Source organism: Lipotes vexillifer, unplaced genomic scaffold (assembly GCF_000442215.2).
Source record: "Lipotes vexillifer unplaced genomic scaffold, Lipotes_vexillifer_v1.1 scaffold517, whole genome shotgun sequence".
Taxonomy (NCBI): domain Eukaryota; kingdom Metazoa; phylum Chordata; class Mammalia; order Artiodactyla; family Lipotidae; genus Lipotes; species Lipotes vexillifer.
In genome coordinates, this window is record NW_006786711.1 from 1,061,140 (window position 1) to 1,068,304 (window position 7,165).

At 38.5% G+C, this 7,165-nt stretch overlaps 1 non-coding gene across 1 annotated transcript; it reads right to left on the reverse strand.

The window, feature by feature from the left end:
• Positions 1–4,549: 4,549 nt before the first annotated feature.
• Positions 4,550–4,622, reverse strand: TRNAF-GAA (transfer RNA phenylalanine (anticodon GAA)). Its single transcript has one exon. It is a non-coding gene; the product is annotated as a tRNA-Phe (tRNA).
• Between the last annotated feature and the right edge of the window lie 2,543 nt (positions 4,623–7,165).

Consider the following 7,165-nt stretch of genomic DNA (forward strand, 5'->3'; position numbering starts at 1 on the left):
GATTACTACAAGCAGCTATATGCCACTAAAATGGACAACCTGGAAGAAATGGACAAATTCTTAGAAAAGCACAACCTTCTGAGACTGAACCAGGAAGAAATTGAAAATATAAACAGACCAATCACAAGCACTGAAATGGAAACTGTGATTAAAAACCTTCCAACAAACAAAAGCCCAGGGCCAGATGGCTTCACAGGCGAATTCTATCAAACATTTAGAGAAGAGCTAACACCTGTCCTTCTCAAACTCTTCCAAAATATAACAGAGGGAGGAACACTCCCCAACTCATTCTACGACACCACCATCACCCTGATACCAAAACCAGACAAAGATGCCACAAAGAAAGAAAACTACAGGCCAATATCACTGATGAACATGGATGCAAAAATCCTCAACAAAATACTAGCAAACAGAATCCAACAGCACATTAAAAGCATCATACACCATGATCAAGTGGGGTTTATCCAGGAATGTAAGGATTCTTCAACATACGAAAATCAATCAATGTGATAAACCATATTAACAAACTGAAGGATAAAAACCATATGATCATCTCAATAGATGCAGAAAAAGCTTTTGACAAAATTCAACACCCATTTATGATAAAAAAAACTCTCCAGAAAGTAGGCATAGGGAGAACTTACCTCAACATAACAAAGGCCATATATGAGAAACCCACAGCCAACATTGTTCTCAATGGTGAAAAACTAAAACCATTTTCACTAAGATCAGGAACAAGACAAGGTTGCCCACTCTCACCACTATTATTCAACATAGTTGTGGAAGTTTTAGCCACAGCAGTCAAAGAAATAAAAGGAATCCAAATCAGAAAAGAAGTAAAGTTGTCACTGTTTGCAGATAACATGATACTATACATAGAGAATCCTAAAGGTGCTACCAGAAAACTCCTAGAGCTAATCAATGAAATTGCTACCAGAAACTTACTAGAGCTAATCAATGAATTTGGTAAAGTAGCAGGATACAAAATTAATGCATAGAAATCTCTTGCATTCCTATACAATAATGATCAAAAATCAGAAAGAAAAATTAAGAAACACTCCCACTTACCATTGCAACAAAAAGAATAAAATACCTAGGAATAAACCTACCTAAGGAGACAAAAGACCTGTATGCAGAAAACTATAAGACACTGATGAAAGAAATCAAAGAGGATACAAACAGATGGAGAGATATATAATGTTCTTGGATTGGAAGAATCAACACTGTGAAAATTACTATACTACCTAAAGCAATCTACAGATTCAGTGCAATCCCTATCAAACTACCACTGGCATTTTTCACAGAACTAGAACAAAAAATTTCACAGTTTAAATGGAAACACAAAAGACCCTGAATAGCAAAAACAATCTTGATAAAGAAAAATGGAGCTAGAGGAATCAGGCTCCCTGACTTCAGACTATAATACAAAGCCACAGTAATCAAGACAGTATGGTACTGGCACAAAAACAGAAATATAGATCAATGGAACAGGTTAGAAAGCCCAGAGATAAACCCACACACATATGGTCACCTTATCTTTGACAAAGGAGGCAAGAATATACAATGGAGAAAAGACAGCCTCTTAAATAAGTGGTGCTGGGAAAACTGGACAGCTACATGTAAAAGAATGAAATTGGAACACCTCCTAACACCATACACAAAAATAAACTCAAAATGGATTAAAGACCTAAATGTAATACCAGACACTATAAAACTCTTAGAGGAAAACATAGGAAGAAAACTCTTTGACATAAATCACAGCAAGATCCTTTTTGACCCACCTCCTACAGAAATGGAAATTAAAACAAAAATAAACAAATGGGACCTAATGAAACTTAAAAGCTTTTGCACAGCAAAGGAAACCATAAATAAGATGAAAAGACAACCCTCAGAATGGGAGAAAATATTTGCAAATGAAGCAACTGACAAAGGATTAATCTCCAAAATATACAAGCAGCTCATGCAGCTCAATATCAAAAAAACAAACAACCCAATCCAAAAATGGGCAGAAGACCTAAATAGACATTTCTCCAAAGATATACAGATTGCCAACAAACATATGAAAGGATGCTCAACATCACTAATCATTAGAGAAATGCAAATCAAAACTACAATGAGGTATCACCTCACACTGGTCAGAATGGCCATCATCAAAAATCTACAAACATTAAATGCTGGAGAGGGTGTGGATAAAAGGGAACCCTCTTGCACTGTTGGTGGGAATGTTCATTGATACAGCCACTATGGAGAACAGTATTTTTAACAGAATAGTTAAAAAACTAAAACTAGAACTACCATATTACACAGCAATCCCACTACTGGGCATATACCCAGAGAAAACCATAATTCAAAAATATGCATGCACCCCAATGTTCACTGCAGCACTATTTACAATAGCCATGCCATGGAAGCAACCTAAGTGCCCATCAACAGATGAATGGATAAAGAAGATGTGGTACATATATACAATGGAATATTACTCAGCAATAAGAAGGAAAACTGGGTCATTTGCAGAGATGTGGGTGGATCTAGAGACTGTCATACAGAGTGAAGTAAGTCAGAAGGAGAAAAGTAAATACCATATACTAACACATATATATGGAAACTAAAAAAAAAATGGTTCTGATGAACCTAGAGGCGGGACAGTAATAAAGATGCAGACGTAGAGAATGGACTTGAGGACATGGGGAGGGGGAAGGGTAAGCTGGGATGAAATGAGAGAGCGGCATGGACATATATACACTACCAAATGTAAGGTAGATAGCTAGTGGGAAGCAGCTACGTAGCACAGGGAGATCAGCTCGGTGCTTTGTGACCACCTATAGGGGGTGGGATAGGCAGGGTGGGAGGGAGACGCAAGAGGGAGGGGATATGGGGATATATGTATACATATAGCTGATTCACTTTGTTATACAGCAGAAACTAACACAACATTGTAAAGCAATTATACTCCAGTAAAGATGTTTAAATAAATAAATAAAAACCGATGAATAAAGAACATGTAATACATATATGCAATGGAATATTATTCAGCCATAAAAATGAAATAATGCCATTTGTAGTAACATGGATGGACCTAGAGGTTATCATACTAAATGAAGTAAGTCAGACAAAGACAAATATCATATATCACTTATATGTGGCATCTAAACAAAGTGATACAAATAAACTTATTTACAAAATAGAAAGAGACTCACAGACTTAGAAAGCAAACTTATGCTTACCAAAGGGAAAGTGTTGGGGGGAGGGATAAATTAGTAGTTTGGCTTTAACATACACACACTACTATATATAAAATAGATAATCAACAAGGACCTGCTGTATAGCACAGGGAACTCTACTCAATATCCTGTAATAACCTACATGGTAAAAGAATCAGAAAAAGAATAGATATATGTATACGTATAACTAAATCACTTTGCTGTATACCTGAAACTAACACAACAGTGTAAATCACCTATACTCCAATATCAAATAAATACAGAAGTGGTACCCACCTCTTCAGATTAAACAAAGTGATGGGGGACACAGGTCATGGAGAGGGTACCCTGAAGTAGCAGGGGCCTCTGAAAAATGGTCATCTGCTTTACTGTGGAAAAATCTGTCCCCAAGAGCCACCACCATTACAGAAGGAAAGTTTGTTGACAACTTGGGCTCCCTCCTGAAATACCCCTCACAGAAGATAGTATTGGACAAGGGACAAGACACAATAATCAAGAAAAGCCCTATCACTCAGCATCTTAGAAAAACACAAGTGTTGGGTCACAAACTATCAGCAAGTATTTGTGGTAAGGAGACTTTTCACATCTAACTTTTCTAAACTTTTTCTAGGTTACAAACCTAAAATTTGATGATACCCCTGACATTCTCCCCAGGGAAATGTCCACATGAACACTCAAATTTACATTCAGTTTCAGAGACTTTAAAGACCTCCTGCTGCCTATGGATGCCAGGTAAGAACCTTTGGAATCGAAGCTAAATCCCTTCACAGAAATTAAAAGATGGTGGGAAAATAGCCATTCACATCTACCATATAAAACAAGGAACTGTTAATATAGAGTGCACAGGGGAACGATGGCCTTTAACATTACCTTATTAGTTTGAGGAGTAGAGGGTCCTTAGAAACAATTCACATCTCATAGCTCTAACTTGCAAAGTTCTTAGACAATAGAAATAATAATGATAGTCAAAGCAAAGGTCATTTTGTACCAACCACATGCCAGGCCTCTGGCACCAAACTGTTCATTTATTTAACAAGTAGTTATCAAGAATTTTAGTGGTCATTTTAAATAAGTTAATACACAGAGAAAGCTTAAAGGATAGCTTGACATACAGCAAGTACTCAAGATAAGTTAGCTATTATTATTACAGTCAGGAAGTATTAAGGTATTGGGGGTTTAGTAAAAAGGCCCACCAGGGCACCTGACACCACCCCTCCCTGAAAAGTCATTGACCCACTCAAAGCATAATAACCAAATATTCCCCTTAAAACTTATATTTTGGTTAAGACTGCCAGGAAACTACATTTAGTGCAAAAACCCAAAACTACTGCTGAAACCCGGGATCGAACCAGGGACCTTTAGATCTTCAGTCTAACGCTCTCCCAACTGAGCTATTTCAGCTTGTTCAGGTGACTTCTCCTGAATAACTATAATGGAATAATACTTGTTTTAGAATAAAAAAAATCAATACTCAGAGTCAGCTGGAGGTAGGCATCTAACAAATCTTCAGAGATGATGAGATAAGATCCCTGTTTACAAGCTAGACGTAATAAATAATTTCACCTTTCTCAGTTCTGTGTTTAACTGCCCTGCAATCTGTTTTTTCCATTTAAAAATAAATCATGAACTTTTTTCACGTCCAAAAAATACACGTCTTTACTTGGAATTTCCATCCTAATATATGCCTAATTTCTAGGAAAATGGCAGCTTGGTCCACTTAAAACTTTAATTAAATATCACTTTTTCATAAAAGCAATGTTCCCAGACTTCCCTGGCTGTCCAGTGGTTAAGACTCTGTCTCCCACTGCTGGGGTCATGGGTTGGATCCCTGGTCAGGGAACTAAGGTCCCACACACCACATTGGCACGGCTGAAGAAAAAAAAAAAAAAGCAATGTTCCCATAAGCTCAATAACATAGCCAGGATTGGAAACTAGCTGAAGACTAAAGCTCCAAAGAGATCACTAAAGTGTAATGCAGACCAAAAAAATATGGACAAGAAAGATGAAATAAACTGAAAAGCTCTGTGGTAACAGAATAACAGGCCTCCAAAGATACCCAGGTCCTAATGTTACCTGTTGCTGGGTCCTGTTCCTCACTGTTCAAAAAGCTGCTCAAAAATCAGTACTCGAGAGAGAGACAAATGTTGGCAGAAAGGAAAGCTGCTTGTAATCAGAATTCCGGCAATCTGGGGTTATGGTGGACTCAGTGTCCCCCAGAAACCATCTCTGAAGATTCTGCTTGGCCATGAAAGTTTTTAAAGGGAAAAAGGGAGGTAATCTCCATTAATCATTGAGATGGGGGGTCAGAGTCATCACCACCCTCCACTGTGTGCAGGCTTGTTGACTTCTTGTGATTTTTCTTTAGATGCTATCTTGTGCGCACAGTTTGTTCACAAGATGACCGAAAGGGAAACTAGGAAAAAAATCTGGTCATCTGTTAATTACTTATTCTTCATTTCTACTTCTTTGATCTATGGAAAGAACCAACAGATTAGGCAAGGTGTTGTGTGATTAAAAGATTTGAAAGGTGTGTTAGGGCTGGAGATAAGTAGCACGTGGGGGTCCCTGGTTTAATATTAGTGACAGGACAAAGGGGGTGCCTCCTGCAGAGATCTCTTTCCTGCCAAAAACTGCTTATGAATGCCCCCTTGTCAGAGCATCATTCCATTGCTATGGGATTATGGGTGAAGGTGGGTCTTCTGTAACTTCATGCTGACATAGGGCACCATATTCTTAGAGTGGAAGATGTCGACATGGGTCTGCAGCATCTCTTTGCTGACCGTTGTAATTGCCCGTTTACATAACCAGGCAGAACAAGCTACAGTTATTTTGATGCCTACAGAGAATATTATGAGCAACAGTGTTAATCCCATCCTCTTAAGGCCAGTTCTTGGAATTGTGTTAGCCATAGATTCAGTATTGCTCAAGATGCAGCAGCTTATGTCATGGCTACTGCCTGGTCATCATGCAGTCAGCTTTTTCCCTCTCGTGGCAGTCACAGTATCTGTAAAACAACTGAGGAATGTGCATCAGACACTTGAGTCTGTGACTTTATTGTCCTAATCATTAGCTGCTTGAGGCAGCTCCTTTGTGACTCTGGTGGGCCCGGGAGACTTCAGCTCTTGTTTCTATAAACAAGAGACAGGAGACATGAAGAGGCCTTTGTACTTGGAGAGGCCACAGTGTTCTGCTCAGTCCCACTAATCCCCAGACAATACAATATGTTAGGAAACCTGGAAAAGGAGAATCAAGGCTGCAGATGGAATTGTTTGCTAATCAGTTTACTTTCAGACGAGGAGAGCATCCTGGACCATCTGGGCGGGCCCAGTGTAATCACAAGAGTCCTTATAGGTAGAACAAGGAGGCAGAAGAAAGAACCAGAGAGATGGCAGCACAAGAGGAACCCGGCCTGACACTGCTGGATTTGAAGGTGGAAGGGGGCCAGAAGGAATGTGGGCAGCAGCCCCTGGAAGCTGGAAAAGGCAAAACAACGGGTTCTCCCCTGGAGCCTGCACAAAAGAATGCAGCCCTGCCAACACCTTGATTATAGCCCAGGGAGGCTAATTTTGGTCCTCTCACCTCCAGAACTGTAAGATAATAAATTTGTGTTATTTCAAGTCACTACGTTTGTGGTAGTTTGTTGCAGCAGCAACTGGAAACTGGAAATATGTTAAAAACATATTTATTAGTAAGTTAACTGAATATTGGAATTTTACAATGTCTAATGTTAGAATTTTTAATACCAAATGTGCCTTGGATTAATTCTGTAGTTTGAAGGTAAACTATCTTTGATGACTTAAAGTCTCAGATTCTTTTATCCTAAATAATTTTAAAACCTACAAACTCAGTAAATATGGAAGGTAGGGTTGTAGCTAAATTCTGATATTGATTTTAAATAGATTCTATGTGATTTAACGTAAGAGACTGAATCTAACACCATTTTT